This window comes from Lithobates pipiens, unplaced genomic scaffold (genome assembly GCF_037356315.1).
Source record: "Lithobates pipiens isolate NorthernLeopardFrog02 unplaced genomic scaffold, aLitPip1_a1.2 Scaffold_19, whole genome shotgun sequence".
Taxonomy (NCBI): Eukaryota; Metazoa; Chordata; class Amphibia; order Anura; family Ranidae; genus Lithobates; species Lithobates pipiens.
This window is the reverse complement of record NW_027507764.1, coordinates 422,484,146-422,508,770: the sequence shown is the minus strand read 5'-3', so window position 1 is coordinate 422,508,770 and position 24,625 is coordinate 422,484,146. Positions and strand designations below refer to the sequence as shown.

The 24,625-nt window shown below is 42.7% G+C and overlaps 1 protein-coding gene across 1 annotated transcript in view; it reads right to left on the bottom strand.

The window, feature by feature from the left end:
• The window catches only part of TTC39C (tetratricopeptide repeat domain 39C), a 152,599-nt gene that overhangs the window by 73,083 nt on the left and 54,891 nt on the right, over nt 1-24,625 (bottom strand). The gene's annotated exons all lie outside the window — the stretch shown is intronic.

Sequence of the window (24,625 nt, the reverse complement as noted above, 5' to 3'; positions counted from 1 at the left end):
ATATCGATTGGTTTGTGCAAGAGTTATAGCGTCTACAAAATAGGGGATAGATTTATGGCATATTTATTATAATTATTTTTTTTACTAGTAATGGTGGTGATCAGCAATTTTTATCGAGACTACAACATTGCGGCGGACAGATCAGACACTTTTTGGGACCATTGACATTTATACAGCGATCAGTGGTAAAAATATCCACTGATTACTGTATAAATGTCAATGGCAGGCAAGGGGTTAACACTAGGGGGCGAACAAGGGGTTAAATGTGTGTCTTAGGGAGTGTTTCTAACTGTGGGGGGATGGGACTGCCTGGGGGAGGAGGCCAATTGCTGCTCCTAAGCAGTAGGAACAACAGATCAGTCTCCTTCCCCCCTGACAAAGCGGAGATCTGTCTGTTTACATTGACAGACCTCCATTCTGTCTCTCTCAGGAGCGATCGCGTGTGCTCGGCAGACATCGCGACCGCCGGGCACGCACATTGGCTCCATCATCACGCCGCAGCTGCACGTGCCCCCTAGTGCTCTTAAAGCTACTGACATACAGCTACGATGGCTCGTCCAGGGGAGACAACCTGCTGCAGTAAAACTGTAGTGGCTGGTCCTCAAGTGGTTAACAAAGGGTGTCCAAATGCCAATCCGCCAAATGGTACAAGGCCCCACCCCAGCCACTTTCTTACCTCTTTATCACTGTTGCAACCCTCTCCAGTATCCAGTGTTTACATCCTCAAAGTCCGCCATACTGTACACGGATCGAAGTTTGACCAGTTCAGCAGGGACCGGCCTGATTTTGATACATGTACAGGGAAGCTGGTTTTACATAAATCTATCAATCGATTTGCGTACAACCAGCCTGTCGCGTTTTTCCTGAATGATCAGTGCCACTAGCTATAGCTGGCATCTCCGATCATTGTATTCTGACAGCAGGGAGCTCCTCACATTCAGAATACAACCCCACAGTGGGAAGGATTCCCCCATTCACCTCAATTGTGTGGATGGGGAAAATAGGATTATCTTTTTTTCGCTCAACCCTCTGGTTGAACGAAAGAAAATGATCACAAAGAAATTCCCCCCCAGCAAAGTGTTTGGCTGCCCTATAGACTTTTATGTGGCTATACATAGATCTCTCCTCCTTCAAGTCTACTGAGTAGATGCCACCATCGCTGGAAAGAAAGGAGAAAGTAGGACTCCACCGTGATCCAGGGGAAAAATGAAAACACTTAGCACAGTTTTATCATCTCTAATTTATTTAATTAACTAATTTATAATAAATTTTACAACAATTTTGGTCATTGCTCTCTAGGACAATCAACATTCTAAATTCCATGCTGAATGGATTAAGGTGTACTAATGTGTGAATATACTGTAAATACTGGGGTATCCTCCTGAACGGAAGTGGCTTGGTAAACTTCAAAGTGTCTTGAACATTACAGAACAAGTCCAGTTGATATATATATATATATATATATATATATATATATATATATATACATATACATATACATATACATATACACACACACACATATATTATATATATATATATATATATATATATATATATACACACACACATATACATATACACACACACACACACACACACACACACACACACACACACACAGAGACTGCACTGCACCTTGTCAGTGTCAGAATGTCACCTAGGGTCTAACTGGATTTGCAGGTTCTGGAGCCCAAAGGCTTTGAGACTTGAGTGGGATGAAGCCTTATTTTTACTGAAGCCACACTTGTTTGAAAACCAGCATAATGATGGTGTGCATAGCTCTTTTAGTCGAGGGGTTGTCTATGGTTTGGGGCTTTTTCCCCAGGAGGCAAGCTGAGTGTCTCCAAGTGTTTATTCTGGCCTTACGGAGAGAAGATCTAACCAAACCGTCACCTGAGAGAGGAGTTAAGAGACCCTATGCAATTAGGCAGGAGCCTATACAGCCCAAGTTAAGCAGTTTGTACATCACACGGATGAATGAGATAACGTGGGGAGTCTGGGTGGAGACACTGCTCCGTCTGCATAGCTAAGAGACTGGAACATCTTGTACTTCACTAGATTGACTGAATACATTGAGATTGTCATCAATATTAGGCATGATTTAGGAAGGCATTAGATTTTTAGTTCTGAAGGTAAACTTATGCTTTAAGTTCATGGGAATTTCCCCTACAAAAAAAAAAGTGTGTTATAATATATTATATATATATATATATATATAACATTTATTTATTTTTCCCCCAACCTTTCCTCAGAAAGAAAAAGCCTTATGATCTCTTTCCTAGTAAAAACAATGGCAATAAGTAGCAGTTGTAGACAGGTTGGTAAAACACCAGCAGTGGTAAGCTTCCTTCTTAATTGCCCTCCTCTATTCACTTGTACAGCAAAGTATATCCAGCACAGCAAGACACACATACCATGTTCTCCTGTTTGCAGAACTAAAGAGCTTTGTATGTTTATTCTTCTCTTCAATAATGATTAATAGTGTGATTACATAGTGCCACTGATAACATCATGATATATATATCCAAGATTTATAGATAAATAGAAAACAAGCTACTTCAGAATCCAAGCCATCCATACATGCATTAAACAAGCCATAATGCAATCCCTGGAACACAAAGAGTTCATTTACACTTGCTTCAGCTTCAAACACACACGTTAACGGCTACTTTACACTTGCTTCAAAACAAGGCTTCGAACAGGTTTTGTTAAAACGTTCAAAGCTCCTGTCACTAAATAAAATGGTTACAGTCCTGTTTACACAGTGCTTTTGCTTTCCTTCAAAAATGATACCCCATGTAGCTTTAGTGGTGCTTCAAAGTGTCTTCAGAGCCTCTATAGAAGTCTATGGCAAAGTTCGCTTGAAGCCAAAATGAAGCCCCACCACAGCCTCATCGAAGCCCCACCGCAGCCTCATCGAAGCCCCACCGCAGCCTCATCGAAGCCCCACCGCAGCCTCATCGAAGCCTCATCGAAGCCCCACCGCAGCCTCATCGAAGCCCCACCGCAGCCTCATCGAAGCCTCATCGAAGCCCCACCGCAGCCTCATCGAAGCCCCACCGCAGCCTCATCGAAGCCTCATCGAAGCCCCACCGCAGCCTCATCGAAGCCCCACCGCAGCCTCATCGAAGCCCCACCACAGCCTCAATGAAGCTCCACCGAAGCCCCACTGAAGCCTCACTGAAAGCCTCATTGAAGCACCAAGCAAAAGCAAGGTGTAAACAGGACTGTAAGGTAATCATTTTATTTAGTGACAGGAGCTTTGACTGGTGTTCAGAGAGCTTTAACAAAGCGTGCCCGAAGCCTTGTTTTGAAGCAAGCATAAACTAGCACATAGTGTTTTGTAGAGGCTCTTTAGCCATGTGTCTTCAGGTAGTGTGACCAATGTCAGAATTTGTGACAGATTGATGTACATGGCAGTAAGTTATACATGAATCTGTAGCGAATCTGACAGAACTCTCACAAGCATCTCTTCTGTGATGCGGCCCAGGTGTAAAGATCGAGAAAAAGGTTTGGAGAATTCTGGAGTGTAAGGCCTCATTTACATAGGCATAAAAAATATAGACGGTTGGGTCAAATTTTAACTACTTCCTGACGTCACTCACAATTGTTAAAACAGGGAAAGGATGGAGGTGTACATATGGCAGCGTTAGGCAAAAAATAACACTGCCTGTAGAATTCCGCAAGCATTGATTCTTTGCAGCCACCTACATACACACAGTCAGAAATGTGTCGCAAATGCCTTTTAGAATCATCATCAAATCTGTGAATAACCACTATAAAATTACAGAGTATTCTTTAAAATTAAACTGTAAAGGTCATGAGCATTTTATTCACATGGAAGGTTTGTACCGTCTGTAAAACGCTTTAGAAACCTCTTGTACATCGATTTATTCACTTAAGCTATTATCAAACAGACTGTAGCGCAAAGAAATAATGGATGAGTCACTACAGGCTGAGTGCCAACAGCCCACAGATTACCCTGAATGGTCTATATTTACTAATCCTCTGCCTATTTCTTGATATAGTACAGAGTAATGATATTCCTGTGGCAACATTAAGGAAAAAACGCTCAGTATTCAGAAAAAAAATACATTTTGTAGTTCAATGATTTCCCTTGACATTAAAACTTCCATTACTGTGGCACTTTACAATTTTTCTGCCATTGTTCAGGATAAATAAAAACCATCTGTAATCAATATGAATATCTATGTTAATGGCAAATGAGTTCATATGCCAGCATAGAGAAGTACGGAAATACGGAGCTGTAAACAGTGAACAATGCCAAACAAGTCAATAACTTGTACATTTGTAAAAGTTCATCCCAGGTAACAACTAAAGGAGAACAGCAACGCATACTGTTAGGATAATTTGGTTGATTGCAGGCTGGCTGGTAAATTGTGCTGGGATTTTCTTTGGTTTTGTTTGACATGTGTTGCCCTTCTACGTGGTCCTTGCTGCAAAGGCCAGTTATAGGTAGGGGCAGTGGCCATTTGTTTGTACTGTTGGAATACTGGTGAGGGGGCGCACTGGACACCTTTGCTGCCATTGTGCTATATGCTGGGTGTCTAGTGCACCCCTGTGCCTTTTAAAGAGGGGTGGGCTCTGACTAGGCTCACCTGCTCTCTATCTATCCATTAGAATGCATGTGCTTCTACTATGGAGGCTCTCAAAATTTAGAGTTAGGACTGTAGATAATACACAAGCTGCCATGAAGTGGCTGTGCAGCTTTCGCATGTATTTGCAACTGTGTGCAAACTAAGCCCCTGTTTTTAATGTATACTGTTAGACAGGATAATTTGGTTGGGTGCAGGCTGGTCGGTAAGTTAACCACTTCCCAACCAGCGCACGACGATGTACGTCGACAGAATGGCACGGGCAGGCATATTGGCGTACAGGTACGTCCAATATTGAATGCCGCCCTGCCATCGGGAGCGCGCCGGCGGCGGCGCGCTCCCGCGCTGGTCGGGACCCCCGTGAGTCCGGTCGCGGGACCCGCGGACTCGATCGCTGCGGGCATCCCCGCGATCGTCTCACGGAGCGGCCGAATGGAGGAAATGCCGAGTACACAGCATTTCTCCATTCTGCCTAGCAACTAGTGACGCTGATCTCTGCTCCATGTGATTGGAGCAGAGATCAGTGTTCACTAAATGAAAGCCCAACCCCCCCACAGTTAGTAACACATCCCTAGGAACACTTAACCCCTACACTGCCACCCACTGGTTAACCCCTTCACTGCCAGTGTCATTTACACAGGAATCACTGCATTTATATAGCAGTGATTACTGTATAAATGACAATGGTCCCAAAAATGTGTAAAAAATGTCCGATGGGTCCCCCACAATGTCGCAGTCACAATAAAAATCGCTGCTCGCCGCCATTACTAGTAAAAAAAAAAAAAATAATAAAAAATTATTAATAAAAATGCTATAAAACTATCCCTATTTTGTAAACGCTATAACTTTTGCGCAAACCAATCAATAATCGCTTATTGCGATTTTTTTTACCAAAAATATGTAGAAGAATACGTATCGGCCTAAACTGAGGGAAAAATAATGTTTTTTTATATATTTTTGGGGGATATTTATTATAACAAAAAGTAAAAAATAATGCGTTTTTTTCAAAATTGACGCTCTATTTTTGTTTATAGCGCAAAAAATAAAAACCCCAGGGGTGATCAAATACCACCAAAAGAAAGCTCTATTTGTGGGGAAAAAAGGACGTCAATTTTGTTTGGGAGCCACGTCGCACGACCGCGCAATTGTCAGTTAAAGCGACGCAGTGCCGAATCGCAAAAAGTGGTCTGGTCTTTGACCAGCAAATTGGTCCGGTCTGAAAGTGGTTAAGCTGGGAATTTTTCTTTGTTTTTGTTTGACACGCGTCACCCTTACCATGTGGTCCTTGCTGCAAAGGCCAGTTATAGGTGGGGCAGTGACCATTTATTTGTAAAGCAGTACAGCAACCTTTAAAAAAATGCTGTGCAACAGAACCAGTGTATAAATGGCAGCGCAAAATAAATGGGACGGGTATGTCTTTATATTTTTAAGTCATGAATGTGTATTACTTTGTATACAGTGTACCCATGTATACTCACACACACACACACACACCACTTTATTAGGTACACCTGTCCACATCTTGGTAACACAAATTTCTACTCAGCCAATCACATTGCAGCAACTCAATGCATTTAGGCATCATGACGTGATGAAGATGACTTGCTGAAGTTCAAACCGAGCATCAGAATGGCGAAGAAAGGGGATTTATGTGACTTTGACGGGACATGGTTGTTGGTGCCAGACGGGCTGGTCTGAGTATTTCAAAAACTGCTAATCTACTGGGATTTTCACGCACAACCATCTCTATGTTTTTACAACCGAGAATGGTCGGAAAAAGAGAATATATCAATTGAGCGGTAATTGTGTGGTCGAAAATGCCTTGTTGATGTCAGAGGACAACGGGCAGACTGGTTCAAGATGATAGAAAGGCAACGCAGTGCAAAATACCACTCAGGTGCAGATGGCTGTCACAGGTGCCAGCCCTGGCCCAAAGTGTGCCAAGAAAATATCCCCCACACCATTATACCACCACCAGCCTGAACACGTTGATACAAGACAGAATGGAACTATGCTTTCATGTCGTTTACGCTGAATTCTGACCCTACCATCTGAACGTCACAGCTGAAATCGAGACTCATCAGACCAGCCAACGCTTTTCTAATCTTCTATTGTGCAATTTTGGTGAGCCTGTGCAAATTGTAGCCTCAGTTCCCTGTTCTTATATTTATGTTCTGTTATTTGAGTTACTGTTGCCTTTTCTATCATGAGCACAAAAGATTGGCTGCATACTGTAGATAACACACACACATCACACACACACACCCTCCTAGATTGTAAGCGCTGACAAGCAGAGCCCTCCTGTATTAAATTGTATTGCAACTGTACTGTCTGCCCTCATGTTGAAAAGCGCCGAGCAAACTGTTGCCACTATATAAATATTGTACAATAATAATACATACAGTAAGTAAAAGACCCAGAGGTCCAAAAAAACAAACAAAAACAAAGCATGTGACACACGCTGCGTAAACTGTTGGCACTATATAAAATACTGTATACTATCCATAATATTAAAGATAAATAGGTGCTTGTACAGTATATATGTGCATGCACACGCACATATGTGGAAATACATTCCATTTTGTAGTATGTGTTATGGAATACATCTCCTTTAGTCGAGTATTGCAAAAGTAGACCGGAAAAAAAATGGTGACGTAAAAAGGAATATCACTATGAAGTCCTCTATAAAAGCAGCGTCTGAGGAATTGTGAAGTCCTGCCAGGAACTACAGATCATCAGAATCCTGCTACACCTCACAATTACAATTGACAGTTGGAAAAAATTTAAAGGCAAACTCCACCTATCCTGGTGGTGTGCCCGACAAACATTGTTCATCCATCCTTCAGCACCAGCCCTTGCTCTTCACACAGAGGGTTTTTTTTTGTTTTTTAGAGGACCAACGATCAAATTTGGTTTCTAGTACCAAGTATGCAAATATTGAAGCAGGGTATTCTAAGGCAGTGGAGATCCTGTAGAATGTTTCAGCGTCACTATGGACAGGGAAGGATGCATGAAAGGACACTAAACATAAAATAAGCAATTGGAATGTAATACATCAACATTACAGGGGAAGGCATTTAAGCATGGCCATACATGGATCGATCATGGAACTCAGCCGGTTCAGCAGGGACTGGCCCGAATTTTGATCCATGTATGGGCAAATTAATTGTACAGAGGTAGGTCTACCCAGGGGTCAAGTCCTGGGGAAAAAAGTGTGAGAACTCCCACCCAAGATCCACTCCCCCACCAAAAAAAAAATAAATGATACGCTCATATGCATATATATATATTTCACATAAAATACAATGACTGCAAATGCGACATGCTACAAGAGATGACAAGACTGAGATGACCAGACTGCAAATGCGACATACTATAGGAGATGACCAGACTGCAAATGCGACATAGTACAGGAGATGACCAGACTGCAAATGCGACATAGTACAGGAGATGACCAGACTACGAATGCGACTACAGGAGATGACCAGACTGCGAATGCGACTACAGGAGATGACCAGACTGCGAATGCGACTACAGGAGATGACCAGACTGCGAATGCGACTACAGGAGATGACCAGACTGCAAATGCGACTACAGGAGATGACCAGACTGCAAATGCGACATAGTACAGGAGATGACCAGACTGCAAATGCGACATAGTACAGGAGATGACCAGACTACGAATGCGACTACAGGAGATGACCAGACTGCGAATGCGACTACAGGAGATGACCAGACTGCGAATGCGACTACAGGAGATGACCAGACTGCGAATGCGACTACAGGAGATGACCAGACTGCGAATGCGACAAAGTACAGGAGATGACCAGACTGCGAATGCGACAAAGTACAGGAGATGACCAGACTGCGAATGCGACAAAGTACAGGAGATGACCAGACTGCGAATGCGACAAAGTACAGGAGATGACCAGACTGCGAATGCGACTACAGGAGATGACCAGACTGCGAATGCGACATAGTACAGGAGATGACCAGACTGCGAATGCGACATAGTACAGGAGATGACCAGACTGCGAATGCGACATAGTACAGGAGATGACCAGACTGCGAATGCGACATAGTACAGGAGATGACCAGACTGCGAATGCGACAAAGTACAGGAGATGACCAGACTGTGACAAAGTACAGGAGATGACCAGACTGTGACAAAGTACAGGAGATGACCAGACTGCGAATGCGACTACAGGAGATGACCAGACTGCGAATGCGACTACAGGAGATGACCAGACTGCGAATGCGACATAGTACAGGAGATGACCAGACTGCGAATTCAACAAAGTACAGGAGATGACCAGACTGCGAATGTGACAAAGTACAGGAGATGACCAGACTGCGAATGTGACAAAGTACAGGAGATGACCAGACTGCGAATACGACTACAGGAGATGACCAGACTGCGAATGCGACTACAGGAGATGACCAGACTGCGAATGCGACTACAGGAGATGACCAGACTGCGAATGTGACTACAGGAGATGACCAGACTGCGAATGCGACAAAGTACAGGAGATGACCAGACTGCGAATGCGACTACAGGAGATGACCAGACTGCGAATGCGACATAGTACAGGAGATGACCAGACTGCGAATGCAACAAAGTATAGGAGATGACCAGACTGCGAATGCGACAAAGTACAGGAGATGACCAAACTGCGAATGCGACTACAGGAGATGACCAGACTGCGAATGCGACTACAGGAGATGATCAGACTGCGAATGCGACTACAGGAGATGATCAGACTGCGAATGCGACATAGTACAGGAGATGACCAGACTGCGAATGCGACTACATGAGATGACCAGACTGCGAATGCGACTACAGGAGATGACCAGACTGCGAATGCGACATAGTACAGGGGATGACCAGACTGCAAATGCGACAAAGTACAGGAGATGACCAGACTGCAAATGCGACAAAGTACAGGAGATGACCAGACTGCGAATGCGACTACAGGAGATGACCAGACTGCGAATGCGACTACAGGAGATGACCAGACTGCGAATGCGACTACAAGAGATGACCAGACTGCGAATGCGACATAGTACAGGAGATGACCAGACTGCGAATGCGACTACATGAGATGACCAGACTGCAAATGCGACTACAGGAGATGACCAGACTGCGAATGCGACATAGTACAGGAGATGACCAGACTGCAAATGCGACAAAGTACAGGAGATGACCAGACTGCAAATGCGACAAAGTACAGGAGATGACCAGACTGCGAATATGACTACAGGAGATGACCAGACTGCGAATGCGACTACAGGAGATGACCAGACTGCGAATGCGACATAGTACAGGAGATGACCAGACTGCGACATACTACAGAAGATGACCAAGTAGCCAGTTTTCAAATTTAAACCTGTCCTCAGCCCCTTTATAGGACCCCCTTTCACATTCCTTTCCTCACCCCCTTTACATTCCTGTGCTCACCCCTCACCCCCTTTGTAGAACCCCCCTTCACATTCCTGCCCTGCCTCCCTTTTTATATCACCCCTCCTCATTCCTTTCTGTTTCTGATACTTTCCCCTTCCCTCCTTCATAACAGTGCCCTCTTCCCTGTCTTACCTTACACAGGACACAGCAGATGACATCGGAGGCACAGAGCTGACATTGGAAGTGCAGCAAAGGGATGGACAGAGGACGGGACCTGCCCCAGGTAACTGATTGGTTAATAGAACCGCTCTGCATTCTATCAACCAATCAGTTAACTGGGCCAGCCCCTGCCCTCCGTGCATCGCTGTGCTGCTCTTCCGACGTCAGCTCTGTGAAGACAACACAGCTAGCAGGCTGTGCTAGAGCCTTGGGGCGGCTCTTGTCCTGCAAAGGGAACGGCGTTCCTGCTGTGAAAAAAGTGCAGGGACGCCGTTCCCACAGGACTCGAGCCCTGGGCCTACCTATCAAATTCTGTACAACCAACCTGCCAGGTTTAGCACTGATCAGTGTGTTCTGATGATGAGGAAGTCTCCCTGCCATCAGAACACAATAGCACAGTGGGATTGGGAATTTTTTTTTGTTTTTTATGAATGAAAAAATAATTAATGGCCAGCTTTACTCCAACTGTTTATCACATTTTAGTTCAAAAGCTTGCTGGTATGCTGCTCAGGCTTTGAGCTGGCTATTCACTTGTAGATTTTCAAACGAAGAATCGTATGAAAATTCTCAGTACATTTGATGGCTGGACAAATGTTGTTCACAAGTTACTCAAAATTTTGTTTGCTTTTAACATTCGAGTTTGGAATAAAATGTAATTTCCCCAAATGAAAACCATATTCACTGTCATTGAAGAAAAAATTTCCATCCTGCTCCTTCAACTTTTGTCACTGTGGTTGAAAAGGGCCGTCGATTTGACACCACTAATGATTAGAAAAGAATATGAACGTTCTTAATAACACAAAATTTGGTTCTAATAGCATACAGCCAGCTTTAGTTTGTCTGGCAGTTCTCACTGAGAACTCCTAGTACAGAGGAGGCTTCATTGCCGGTCATTCCAAACTAAATGCAGATAATTCAATTTCTTGTTCAAGACAAACACAACAAACTGCTGAGGCTCTCATGGGGCACATACATTTTAAAAGTGAGAATTCTTCTGATAACTGCTGTCATACCACCCATAATAGATCACATGTGACCTGCTGCACCACCATGAGTAAAGGAACGAAATCAGCAAATCTCCCAAAAGAACTAAAAGAAGAAATACTGTATTTGGACTGCAAAAATGTGGGAGGAAAATACATAGATGAGAGCTAGGAAGACATAATCACTTTGCACAGGATCAATTTGCATAAAGGTGGTTGCATAAAGCACATGGAAAGCAGAATGTGATTTTGGGGCATACAAAAAACAGAATGGATTGGGGAGGGGACTTTGAAGGCACAAACACTTTCATTCGAGTAAATATATTAAAAAGTTTTATTGATACAAACATGTTAAAATTCATGTAAAGATAAGACATATTACAAACACAAAAGAATCATATCTACAATGGTGGATTGCAACATTTCCTATTCCGATTCAACAGATCTTCATAACCATACCCCGTTTCGACTAAAGGACGTTTTCTTCAGGGGGTTCTTTGTGGAGGAATACAATAAATAGGCAAACGTTTATGTAGAAAGATCAAATACGGATGCCAATAGCAGCTCAACACACATCCAAGAATCAGGAGGCAATTCAAGGGAAGATTTTCTTACTGGTCCTAAAGAGGGTCACAGATAGCCCAATGTATGGAGACCCAAATTACTCAACACAGTATGGAGAAGATAACTTAACTCCAATTTTCAACAATTTAAAACGAGGTACACTTGTAAGGGGATAGCAGCGTAATCCCAGAGGGAAAATGGTTGCCAAGTAGAGTCTAGTTTTTCCCCAAATACAGGACAGCAATCCTCACAACACAAAGAACGTCCACAAAGAAGCCCCTGAAGAAGACTTACGTTAGTCAAAACATTGGGGTACTGTTTTGACGATATGTTGAATCAGAATAGGATATGTTACAATCCTCCACTGTATGGATCTTTTGTGTTTGGAATATGTTTTATCGTTACATGGATTTTAACACATTTGTATCAATAAAACTGTTTTATAAATTTACTCAAATGTAAGTGGTTGTTGGTGCCTTCAAAGTCCCCTTCCATTCTGTTTTTTTTTACTTATTTATGGGGATGTGGCACCTGTTAAACACTTGGACAGTTACGCTCTTTTGATAGAATTTTGCATGTTGGGGTACACATCAGTGTGCATGCAGGTGCTTGACTGTGGCATAAACTGTATGACGTCCCCCAGTAAAAATAGGAAAAAAAGGAAATTGGCAGTATAAATGTGAGGGGATTTTATTTATTTTTTTAAGTTTCTGCATCTCAAGCCGCGTACACACGGGCGGACTGTCTGGCCAACTTAGTCCGTCGAAACACATTTCAGCGGACAGTCCGCTCGTGTGTGGGCTTCAGCGGACTTTTTCAGCGTGCAGTCTGGCGGACTAAGTATTTCGGAATTTCCGTAATATTGTCCGTCATACTTTGGTTTCAGCGGACAATCCGCTCGTGAGTAGGCTAGTTCGACGGACTAAGTATGGCGCATGCTCAGAAAGGATTTACACGGCGAAAGGTTGCATTGCTGTGTATTGGACTTCCTATTTCTAGTCCCGTCGTACGTGCTGTACACGTCATCGCGCAAGCTTTCGACGGACTGTTTGTGCATCCGTGTGTGGTCAAGTCCGTTCATTCGAAAGAAGGACCGACTGTCCGTCGGATTGTCTGACGGACTAAGTTGGCCATACAGTCCGCCCATGTGTACGCGGCTTCAGACGCAGATATTCAGAGTAGATCTGGATTTTGCTTCATATTGGTAACACAGTAAGGAAAAAGGATGTGCATTTATGGTTATATAGTACGTCATCCATACACACATTGCTAGCACACATCACCACAAATTACCGCACTTGTACGTCCCCATTTCTCCACAGCATGTTCACTCTCCAGATTGCAGTGATTTTCTGAATTGCACAAATTCTTTACTTGAACAAAAACAAGTCAATTTCTCGTTCTATTTGTCATACTGTTCTAATGATTGTATACTTGATTAAAGGTCTGAATAGCTCCAGCAGTCGTTGCAATGCTGTGCGATGCTGTCCTAGGGCTAAATGTAGCATAAAGTAGCAAACCTCTTGCCGTTTGGATTACAATTAAATTCCACATGCATTTAAATACTGCTTTTTAACTACACTTCATACCCAGCTTTTAAAGGGAACCTTTAGGCTGTTTGCCTGGCTGTCATACTGACGCTCTTGCTTCAATAACCCAGTATATGTACAAAGTACACACACTTCAATCTGAGGTTCCTGACATGCATACTCGTTCCATGATGGTGACTCAAGAGGTCAGTGGGCTCACATAAGAGCCAGATAACTAGCATTTTCAAAAACTCCGTAATGGCTGCCCAATGTTACTTTTAGGATAAGGTTATTTTAAAGGATAACTGAACTGTTTAACTGAAAGGCAATCTCACTATAATTTCATAGGTAAAATTTATTATTGCACATAGCCTAATTAAAGCAAAGGTTTCAGTAGGGCTGAGGCACACCGGCTTTGCCCCATGCAGCATGAAGAGACCCTTTTTAGTTTTTACTAGCACTAAACTGCGTAAAGACCACTCATATACAAGTGAATGGATATACAGAGATTGGCAAGTACATAGGGACGGCTGCACAGACGCCGAGGCATAGCCTTTGAATGGAAGGCCATTTGCATCGCAAGTGCAAGTATGGCCCTTCTGGGAGTATGGGTGAATCTCTCCAATGGAGACACAAACAGCAATACAAAAAGACTTGACAGAGGGTCGAACCCTCCGAACTGTATCCAAAACCAAAAAAATATATATAATATTTGCCTTGAGATACACACTATATATTGTCATTTAAAGTGGTTGCATAGTCAAAATTTGGGACTTTTACCTACAGGTAAGCCTATAATAAGGCTTATCTGTAGATAAAAAAAATATCTCCTAAACCTGTACGGTTTAGGAGATATTCCTCTTGCAATGCGCCGCTGACTGCAGCGGCACATGCGCACAGGGGATTCTCAGCTGGAAGCCCGGCAGACGCCAGACCCTGCAGGTGAGCAAAAAAAATAAAAAATTCAGCGGGTATACAACCGCTTTCAATTTGCTTTTAGCCTCCAAAATGTTTGCAGGACCAGTTGTAGGGCAGGTGGGGGGTTATGGGAAGCCTGCAGGAGCTTTAAACCTCTACTAGTCTAAACTCTAAACTAGCAATTAAACCTTGTGAGAGGGACTGGACTAATTGTTTACAGAGGACTGGAATTTAGATTTAAGTTAGCACTGCATTTTAAAATAAAGAAAAAAAGCGTGTACATGGCCAGTTTGTATGTGAACGCACTCACAGTGGGAAATACACACATCTTTGCATCTCCTTGGTATGCACACAAATTTTATTGGAGCAGGCGACTGCAAGAACATGTCAGGTGCCAAAGAGAGGGGAAAGGTGATGTTCAGGATGCAGGATGTAAGACCAGTCTTACATTCAACGTTTATAAAATGCTCTTATGACACGGTCAATAATGCGTGCTTATGGTAAAGTAAAGACTGTTTTGTTAGTCAAATTATTTCCATAGAAATAAACCCTCTGCATGGAAGCATAGGTTCAACTCTGGGAAGTAGTGCAATGTCTTCATAAGCACAAGGAATGTATTAGGATAGCTGGTCTCAGAGACATGTAAATATTAATTCTATTATATTCAAAGTGACCTTCTGTATTTAGAGAACCATTGACTAATGGGATAGTATAGATAGAGCCTAAATATATAACTATCTATCCAAGTTGCATACAGCTGTACCGCACTGGTCTCATGCATCATGGGAAAGGGTGCATTGAATGTTATTGTAAACAAAAGCTTGAAGTGTCAAACACAAGGCCCACGGGCCGAATCTGGCCAGTCAGACCATGTTACGTGGCCCTTGCACCTCTCCTGCACCTACAGCACCCCCCCCCCCTCATCTCTGCCTCCACATTGTCTCAGTAATTAGCAGCAGAGAGGAGGACATAACTCCTCCAGCAGATCCTGCACTTCTCTGCAGCAACCACTTGTCTCAACATTCAGTAGGCTCCGGATGTTGACTCCAGCCCTCCTCTAGTGGTCCTCCAGACTTTGCACTTTTTTCCCAGCTCTGTCCCCAGCTTCTTCTTCCCAACAGCAGCATAAGGTAAGGGGGGTGTACTGTTATGTAAGGGATGGGGAAGAATCTTGATTTTTGATGGTTGGGGGCTCTTGACATCCGATCCCATGCAAGGAGCAGTGGAGTGCTCTGGATATCTAGTCTTACAGATACAACCAGCCCTTTGAGGGCAATCATAAGGCAGATGTAGCTTGTGATGAAATTGAGTTTTGCAGCCCTGGTTTAACCAGTTCCCGACCAGCGCACACCGATGTACGTCGGCAGAATGGCACGGGCAGGCACATGGGTATACAGGTAGGTCCAATCTTTAATGCCGCCCTACCATCTAGAGCGCGCCAACGGCGGCGCGCTCACATGCTGGTCGAGACCCCCGTGAGTCCAGTCGCGGGGTCCCTCGGACTCGATCGCCGCGGGCATACCTGCGATCGCCTCACGGGGCGGCTGAACGGAGATGCCGTTGTAAACAGCATCTCCCAGTTCTGCCTAGCAACAAGTGACACTGATCTCTGCTCCATGTGATTGGAGCAGAGATCAGTGTTCACTAAATGAAAGCCCAGCCCCCCACAGTTAGTAACACACCCCTAGGAACACTTAACCCCTACACTGTCACCCCCTTCACTGCCAGTATCATTTACACAGGAATCACTGCATTTGTATAGCAGTGATTGTTGTATAAATGACAATGGTCTCAAAAATGTGTCAAAAATGTCCGATGTGTCTGCCTTAATGTCGCAGTCACAATAAAAATCACTGATCGTCGCCATTACTAGTAAAAAAGAAAATTATTAATAAAAATGCCATAAAACTATCCCCTATTTTGTAAACGCTATAACTTTTGCGCAAACCAATCAATAATCGCTTATTGCGATCTTTTTTTACCAAGAATATGTATCGGCCTAAACTGAGGGAAAAATTTTTTTTTTATATATTTTTGGGGGATATTTATTATAACAAAAAGTAAAAAATAATGATTTTTTTTCAAAATTGTTGCTCTATTTTTGTTTATAGCGCAAAAAATAAAAACCACAGAGGTGATCAAATACCACCAAAAGAAAGCTCTATTTGTGGGAAAAAAAGGACGTCAATTTTGTTTGGGAGCCATGTCGCATAACCGCGCAATTGTCAGTTAAAGAGAAGCAGTGCCGAATCGCAAAAAGTGGTCTAGTCTTTGGCCAGCAAAATGATCCGGGGCTGAAGTGGTTAATGGGTCTGCACAATATTGATTTTTGGTAGATGATAGCTAAACAATGTAAAGCTGGCCATACATGGTTCAGCTTTTCTTGTTCAGCCTGCTGACTGAACTGATTCTCTCATCCACACAATGGAGGTGGATGGGGGAATCCTCCCCACTGCGCTACTGTATTCTGAGAGTGGGGAAACTCTGCCACTGTCAGAATACAAACATCAGGACTGCAGTGGCTGGTCAAGCTGCTTTTATCTGACAGGGTGGTTAAAGGCAGGTCAGTAGATCAACTTCTGCTTAACTGCAGTGACCACAAACGGACCACTGCTGACCTGGCCGAATTTCGAACTATCTACGGACACCTTAAATGCTAAGTTTATACTATTGCAGGTGTAAATCGCATGTGTTCCTGCACCTGCAGGGGGGTAATTCTTAATGGCACCTCAACGCATCTGAAAATGGTGCGTATTTTTGGGTGCGTGAAACTGCATGATGCCCTAGCACCATGCAGTTCTGTATGGTTGACCCGTGGATCTGTTTTGGAAAAAAGGTCCAGGAAGTTTTCCTTGTATTTCTTGCAGGTACAGAACCCATGAAAATGAATGGACCGCTGTGCCCACGCAAATATTCATACCTTTTTCTGAGATGTCTGTGGCAAAATCTCAAGTTTGAGTTCCAATTTTAGACCCGTGTTAGATTTTGTAATTATTTCATGTAATAAAGACTATAGCAGTGGCAGTGCAAACATCCAAACCTTCAAGGTGGATGAGTACTAAGCCAAATACTATGGTGGGTACGTCTCACAGGTACAGAGGAGCTGCTCATGGATTGGAGAAAGTGAGAGCTCAGATCTCGATAAGTCTCTTCTATACCCTGTCCCATCATCCAGTGTGGATAGAACGTGGAGAGATAATCATTACAGAAATATTGTGGTCAGGTTAATGGGTCCTACCAGAAAACATAGTGTGGACAGCAGGAGGTGGACTGCCAAAGAGTGTACTGTGGACTGGAAGGAGGAGTTGCTAACACAGAATCAATATTTGGGACACGCTAGAAAGGATCGATCACTCAGATCTGGGTGTGTGTGCCAACACATGGAGAAGAGGCACATTGAAGACCTGAAGATGTGCCATTTTGTATATCCAGGAAAAAATTTAATTTCTAGCAAACCAAAAATACAGTAAACCTAGCAAGTACTAAATCCTTACTCCAGGTAACTAAAGTACTTGCAGTACCAAAAAAGAGCAATGCCTCATACACATGGTCAGATTTTCAGATGGAAAATGTTCCATGGGAGCTTTTTGTCAGAAATTCCAACCGTGTGTAGGCGCCAGCGGACATTTTCCATCGGAATTCTGTGAAACAAAATTTGAAATCTGGTTCTCAAATTTTCCGACAACAAAATCCGTTGTTGAAAAATTCCGATCGTGTGTACACAATTCGGACACACAAAGTTTTGCACATGCTCAGAATCAAGCAGAAGAGCAGCACTGGCTATTGAACTTCATTTTTCGCAGCTCGTTGTACGTGTTGTACGTCACCTCGTCCTTGACGTTCGCAATATCCCACCAACTTTGTGTGACCGTGTGTATGCAAGACAAGTTTGAACCAACATCCGTCTGAAAAAATCCATGGATTTTGTTGTCAGAATGTCCGATCGTGTGTATGCGGCACAACTCTACACATCTGTGAGAAGGGTTTTCAAAGTCCAGGCCAGGACAAGTTGGTCTATGCTCTGGCCTGGCTACTTAAGTGTTCCAATGAATGAAAATGCTGAGCTAGCATATGTCACAGCTGATAAAATCAACATAATACCTGCTCAGATAATTATAATGCGAGCCGCAGAGTCCCATTGGTGTCACATCAGGTCAGGTAAAAGTTTATATGAGATAATACAGGGACTCAAACTGACTGCTAGGTGAAGACAATTTTTTCTATTAAGAATAAACAGTAGTAGGTGCTAAAAACAGTGTTTGTTTCATTGCTGGCAGCCATTTACCATTCTAGATTCCTCAGAAGTTCTCTTCCACACAAGTGAGAACATTCTGGCTTTCACTGTAATGCCTATTAGAAGTGTTAACTGCCTAAAGCGTTGATGAGATAAAACCAATGACTCACTCATTGGTATAGTTCTATCTGACAAGTAATGTTGTTATTCAGCACTATGAACATGTACATCCTTAAAGTGATAATAAACCCTATTCATTTTTTATTTTATTTTTTTATTCCAGTTGAAGAAGTCCAGACTTGCATAAGATGTATAGTCCGCTTCCTTGAAAATGTACTGTGCTTTATTTCCTGGTCCCGTTCTCCAGCTCTCTGTAGGTGACTTTGAGTCGAGTCCGATCCTAGCCATTGCATCCTCCATGCTTTATACTAAGAGATCATTTGAAATTTTTTATTTTATTTAAAGAAAGTAAGTGTTCTGACTTTATTAAACTTTCTTAACCATACCGTTTTACACATTGTGGAGGTGTTTTGTTTCTCTTTTCAGATGAAATATCATTTGAAAATTATTGAGAAGAAATTTTTGAGCTTTGCTTGTGGAGTTAGTGGCCTGTACAGTCGCCCTTTGAAAGCAGTTGTTTGTTGTGGATTTGAGGGTCCCTTAAGCCCCATGCACACTCAAATTTTCTGCTGATTTTTTTTCCTTCAGATTTACCAAAACCATATAATATTAAGTCAAACCTTAGGAGTTTCAATTTGTATGCAATCAGGCAGGCCCTTGCACTACATGGTTTTGGGAAATCTGAAGACAAAAAAAAAATCAGCCAAAAATCTGATAGTGTGTATAGGACTTTAGAGTCGCTACCAGGAATTTTTCATGGAGAACGGCTGTGAAAACATCCTCTAATCGGTGTATATTCACCTCTGCCTGTCTGGCCCATTGGGCGTACGCTGATTGGGTCCATAGGTTCTGTAAGCCTCCCTTATAATCTTTGCTGATGGATACCCATTATGGTGGTATTTCCACTCTGATTGCTGGGACATACAAATATTGCTATTGAAAAATTATTATTATATTATATTATAATATATTATTATTCAGATTTTCTCTACCACCTGGACTTTCTTAAAGAGGAAGTAAACCCTGATGGGTTTACTTCTTCTTTGTCTCCCTGCAAAAGTAAAGCATAATGGACTACTATGCATCACTTATCTGACACAGGAGCCAGTGATGTCACCACTGTCCTCTGTAGTACGGAGCGTCCATCTTCTTCTGGGTAACGCTACTCCAGCCACTAAAAGCACCGGAACAGCGATGACATCACTCACACGCATGCGCACAGGAGCTGCCACCAACGGCATATCAACCTGACCCCCCCCCTTCTGCCCTCTTTTTTTTTCTTCCGTTTTCTTTCTTCCTTTTCAATTTTCTTTATTTAAATTAACATTAAAATATAACCAATGAAAGGTATCGGGTATGAACTCGGATAGGCAGCAGGCCTTGGAGGTCAATCATGCATAATTGATTGTAAGCCTATTCTTTGAATAATATTCTGTATTTAATATCAGAGGTCATCGACCTTGAGACATTAATGTAACAGTTGTACGTGTTGATCTCAGGCTGCTTTACTCGGCTGCGCCAGAGATGTTCAGATTCTGAGATTTTGATAATAAACTCCCGGCCTTTCGTTAAGTGAAGAATTTAAACCACATGAATTATGAATGTAAAAACAATGACATTTTAAATAAAATTTCACTTGTTGGAAATATTGAAGTACGTATTACAGGCATCTCACGATTATAGCCTAGGCTTAGGTCACAGATTTTGCTCTAATGGTGGCCATATACCAATAATACTGGACAATCCATGTATGATTCAACAAAACAAAATAAGACCTCAAATGAGCCAGACACAAATGGCATGGCCAAGCGATGATTGACAGATAGTGATAGTTTTGATTTGATCAGTTGTGGAAAAAAAAAAAAGTTAATCAATGTAAGCATGTGAAAAATGCCATAGATTGGCCGTGCACAATTGTTTTTCTTCTGCCACAACCGACTGATTGGGGCAATCAAAACTGTCACTATCTGCCGCTTATCACTCAGCCATACCATTTTGCCTTGTTCAATCATTGTTTGATGCGACTGCTTTGTCAAATCAAACATTGATCGTTCAGGTTTATCACACCATGTATGGCCACCATTAGACATTAGTGTTCCGGAGGGTGTACGGTGCAGATGTGCCTCAGCTCCTTAAAGCAAAGCACAGCTTCCTAAAGCTGGCTAAGGGATTTATTCAACTTGACGGTCTACACATCTGTGATATGCATAGGCACTACCAAACTGAGGCCGATACATCTTATTCACTTGCATCTGCCTCTGAGCCTCTGTACACAGCAGGTTTCACTGAGCGCTTCAGGCATGTTCAGAAAGCTTTTCTCTTTTTGCTTTAAACATCAGCAGATGGGATCCAGAAGACGAGCACATGGCAGTCTACAGGAACCTATTCCGATACGAAAGTCAAAAAAAAGTCTTAAGCCCTTAAAGAACAATTCCAGGAACCAAAGTTGTTCTAAAGTCAGAAAGTCCACTTTATTCACTTGAATCTCAAATCTCCAACTTTGCTCACAAAAGGTGCATTTGAAAATAAATGGGGGGCAATCAGCGCAAAAATCAATTCCGAACATAAAAAGCAGCGTGTTATACGCCGATGACTGAAGGTCAATATATCAAATCCTAGACAAAAATTCATAACATAATTAGTGCAGCGCTAAGTCAATAAATGAAATAAATTATTAAAACGAATTCCAAAATTCATATGTTGTAAAAGGAGCCATGCATATAAATTCATAAAATGCATCAAAATAGTCTACATCCACAGAAATAGTCCATCCCACTAAGTGGACCTCCGAGTTAACAGATATGTCAAACAAGCCTTCACGTAAGGGGTATGATAGATGATTGTTGCCTCTGTGGGGATCCGACTGCGATGCAATTCAAATCACCAGCTGGATCTCGCACTCAATAAGGACTCGATAGGATTGTACACAATGCATTCATCAATATTTATTTAATTCTAAATGGGTACATTGATCATTATTAGCGATGACTGACTACTATAAAGGAATGATCCAACAACACTCCTTATAATTGCAAAAGAACAACTTGGGAAGCTCCTGTGTAATGGATCTGGAGGTTATGTATTTCTTCATTCAAGTGTTAACTACCATATTTAATCAGTGTATAACACGCACCTTTTCCCCCTGAAATAGGGGGAAAATCTCGGGTGAGTGTTATACCCCAACAGCGTACCTCGGAGGGGAAGGAGGGGGATGAGTGCCGCTGGAAATCACCAAGCTGTTGTCTCCTCTCTACTAGGCTCTCACGTCACACACACAGTCCTGTCTCCGCCACCAGCATTGGACCAGTGTTCTGTCTGTCACAGGAGCTAGTCCAATGCGTATGTATGTGACTGCCGATTGAGAGCAGAGGAAACAGATGATGGTTCGGTGATGTCCTATGAGAGATGGTGACCTGCATTGAGGGAGCAGATGGGTGCAGAGCAGGCTTCGAATGGGCACAGAACAGGCTGCAGATGGGCACAGAACAGGCTGCAGATGGGCACAGAACAGGCTGCAGATGGGCACACAAAAAGGTTTTTTTTCCTGAAACTTCTCTCTTAAATTGGGGTGCAAGTTATATGCTGGTGCGTGTTATACGCCAATAAATACGGTGTGTGTGTGTGCATATAATTCCAATATTCATCTAAGAGTTACTTTTTTTTAGGCTTTTATGATTCTATTTAATATAGTTTATGAAAAATGCATTGGATGCCCAAAAAGTCCTGTGTTCACCTTTTTCTCCGTTTCTCTATATGCTAGAAACTTTGGGATGTGGTACCACTCTTATTTCGGTTGGGTATAGCAACATGGAATGACGTTTTCAAAGAAAAAGTTGACAAACGTCCCCATATATGTGTAATAATATCTCTCACCCACAGGTGGTGTAGTGAGCATAGCCTTGACATTGTGTGTTTATGAAATGGCTGACGCATATTCAGTTGACCATGTGGTTGTGGGGGGGGGGGGGGGGGAGTGCAACCATGTATTGCTGACATCACTACACACAAAACGGCCTGTGAGTGGTGAAGAAAAATTACAAATCTTGTGGGTGGTCTCTGGTATACAAGACTATAAACAGAGTCCCTGCCATGGAGAGTAAAGAGAAGTCCGTTTGGGAGGAAGGCTGTTTGGAGCTGTGGAAAGTCCAAGCATGCAGCCAGGATTTGTCATTGTCCTGTTCCAGATATCCAGTATAAGCTGCTGCCAGAGTTAGGTATTATTTGACCATTCCTTGGGATATTGGAAATAGGAGTGTATGTTTAAGTCTTGTTCTTTGGTAAAATGTTTATGGTAACTTTTAGGCCGCTTACACACGGGTGGATTGTCTGGCCAACTTAGTCCGCTGAAACGTGTTTCAGCGGACAATCCGCTCGTGTGTGGGCTTCAGCGGACTTTTTCAGCGGACAGTCTGGCGGACTAAGTCTTTCGGAATTTCCGTAATTTTGTCCGTCCAAACTTGGTTTCAGCGGACAGTCCGCTCGTGTGTAGGCAAGTTGGACGGACTAAGTATGGCGCATGCTCAGAAAGGATTTACACGCCGAAGGTTGCATTGCAGTGTATTGGACGTCGTATTTCTAGTCCCGTCGTACGCGCTGTACACGTCATCGCGCAAGCTTTCAGCGGACTGTCTGTTCCTTGTGTGTGGTCAAGTCCGTTCATTCAAAAGTTGGACGGACTGTCTGTCGGATTGTCTGACGAACTTAGTTGGGCAGACAATCCGCCCGTGTGTACGCGGCCTTATGTGTAAGGAACTTTATGTATTTTGATGTCCAGTAAAGGTTTGTTTTATGCTTTTTATCAAAGCTACTCTTGGTGTGTCTCTTCATTTTCAAATATTCACTAGATATTTGAGTGGCTGTCCAGTATAACTTCATTGTAAATTTTGTTCTTCCCACATTTGATACAGTATGTTACTCAAACAAAATCTGAGATTATTACATACATTTAGAAGCAAATTGTGCTTAGCTAAGTTGTTATGAGAAAGCTTGGTATTAGATTTTAGTTACCAGAATTTTATAGAAGGAAAAATGTACAGAATCTTGAAGAAGAACTTCATCCTTCCTCAACTTCTTATTTATTTTTTTCAGCCTACTCTTACCTTGTCTGTTGGTTATTCCTAAAAGTACTGTAATTCAGCATCGTCTACTATTACAATCCCCCACTCTGCCACTGCATGCCAGGTCCAATGCCATCGTCTTCCAGTGTTATGTCATCAGGAGCCAGCTGTCTTTTCCTGGCTCTTGCAGCCAGCCTCCTGATAAAACACTGCTGCACATGAGCAATGTGTTGTAGATGCCTTCAAGCCTCTTGCAATGCATGGTGCGAGTATACCAGAAGACTGTGAGGGCTATGTCTAGAGCAGTGATGGCGAACCTTGGCACCCCAGATGTTTTGGAACTACATTTCCCATGATGCTCAACTACACTGCATAGTGCAGGAGCATCATGGGAAATGTAGTTCCAAAACATCTGGGGTGCCAAGGTTCGCCATCACTGGTCTAGAGTTTGGCCCCCTTACTACATAGATGTTGGTAACCCCAAAGTAGACTGTACAAAGTTTGTATGATAAGTTTGTAACATATGGCTTGCTCCCATGTGAAAACCAACAGGAGAAACCTTCATGGGACCACCATTTTCTTAAAGAAAAACTGAATTACATTTAGTTTGCTAAAATGCGGTGTATTATAAACATTTGCCATTTTTTAAAATAAAATACTTGTGTTCACCTTCTTTCATCCTTTGTTGCATCTTAGTGCTGCTGATTTCCTGCAGTCACTTCCTACAAACATACATGCACTTCAGCAATGTCTGAATGGCATTTCTCAGGGCTGTTTTCCTGATGGTGACAACAGTGCTTCGATGTGTGCTGAAACAGCCACTTGTGGTCTCAAATGAAAACCTTTGTGACAGTATGACAACAAAGGAGCACATGTGGAGACGAGGATGGAACACTGTCACGCTATATAGGCCAAAGTGCTTGTAGTTATGCAAAAGTTTGCTACAAATACTGTATATGTTAGAGTGTATAGCAGTTCATT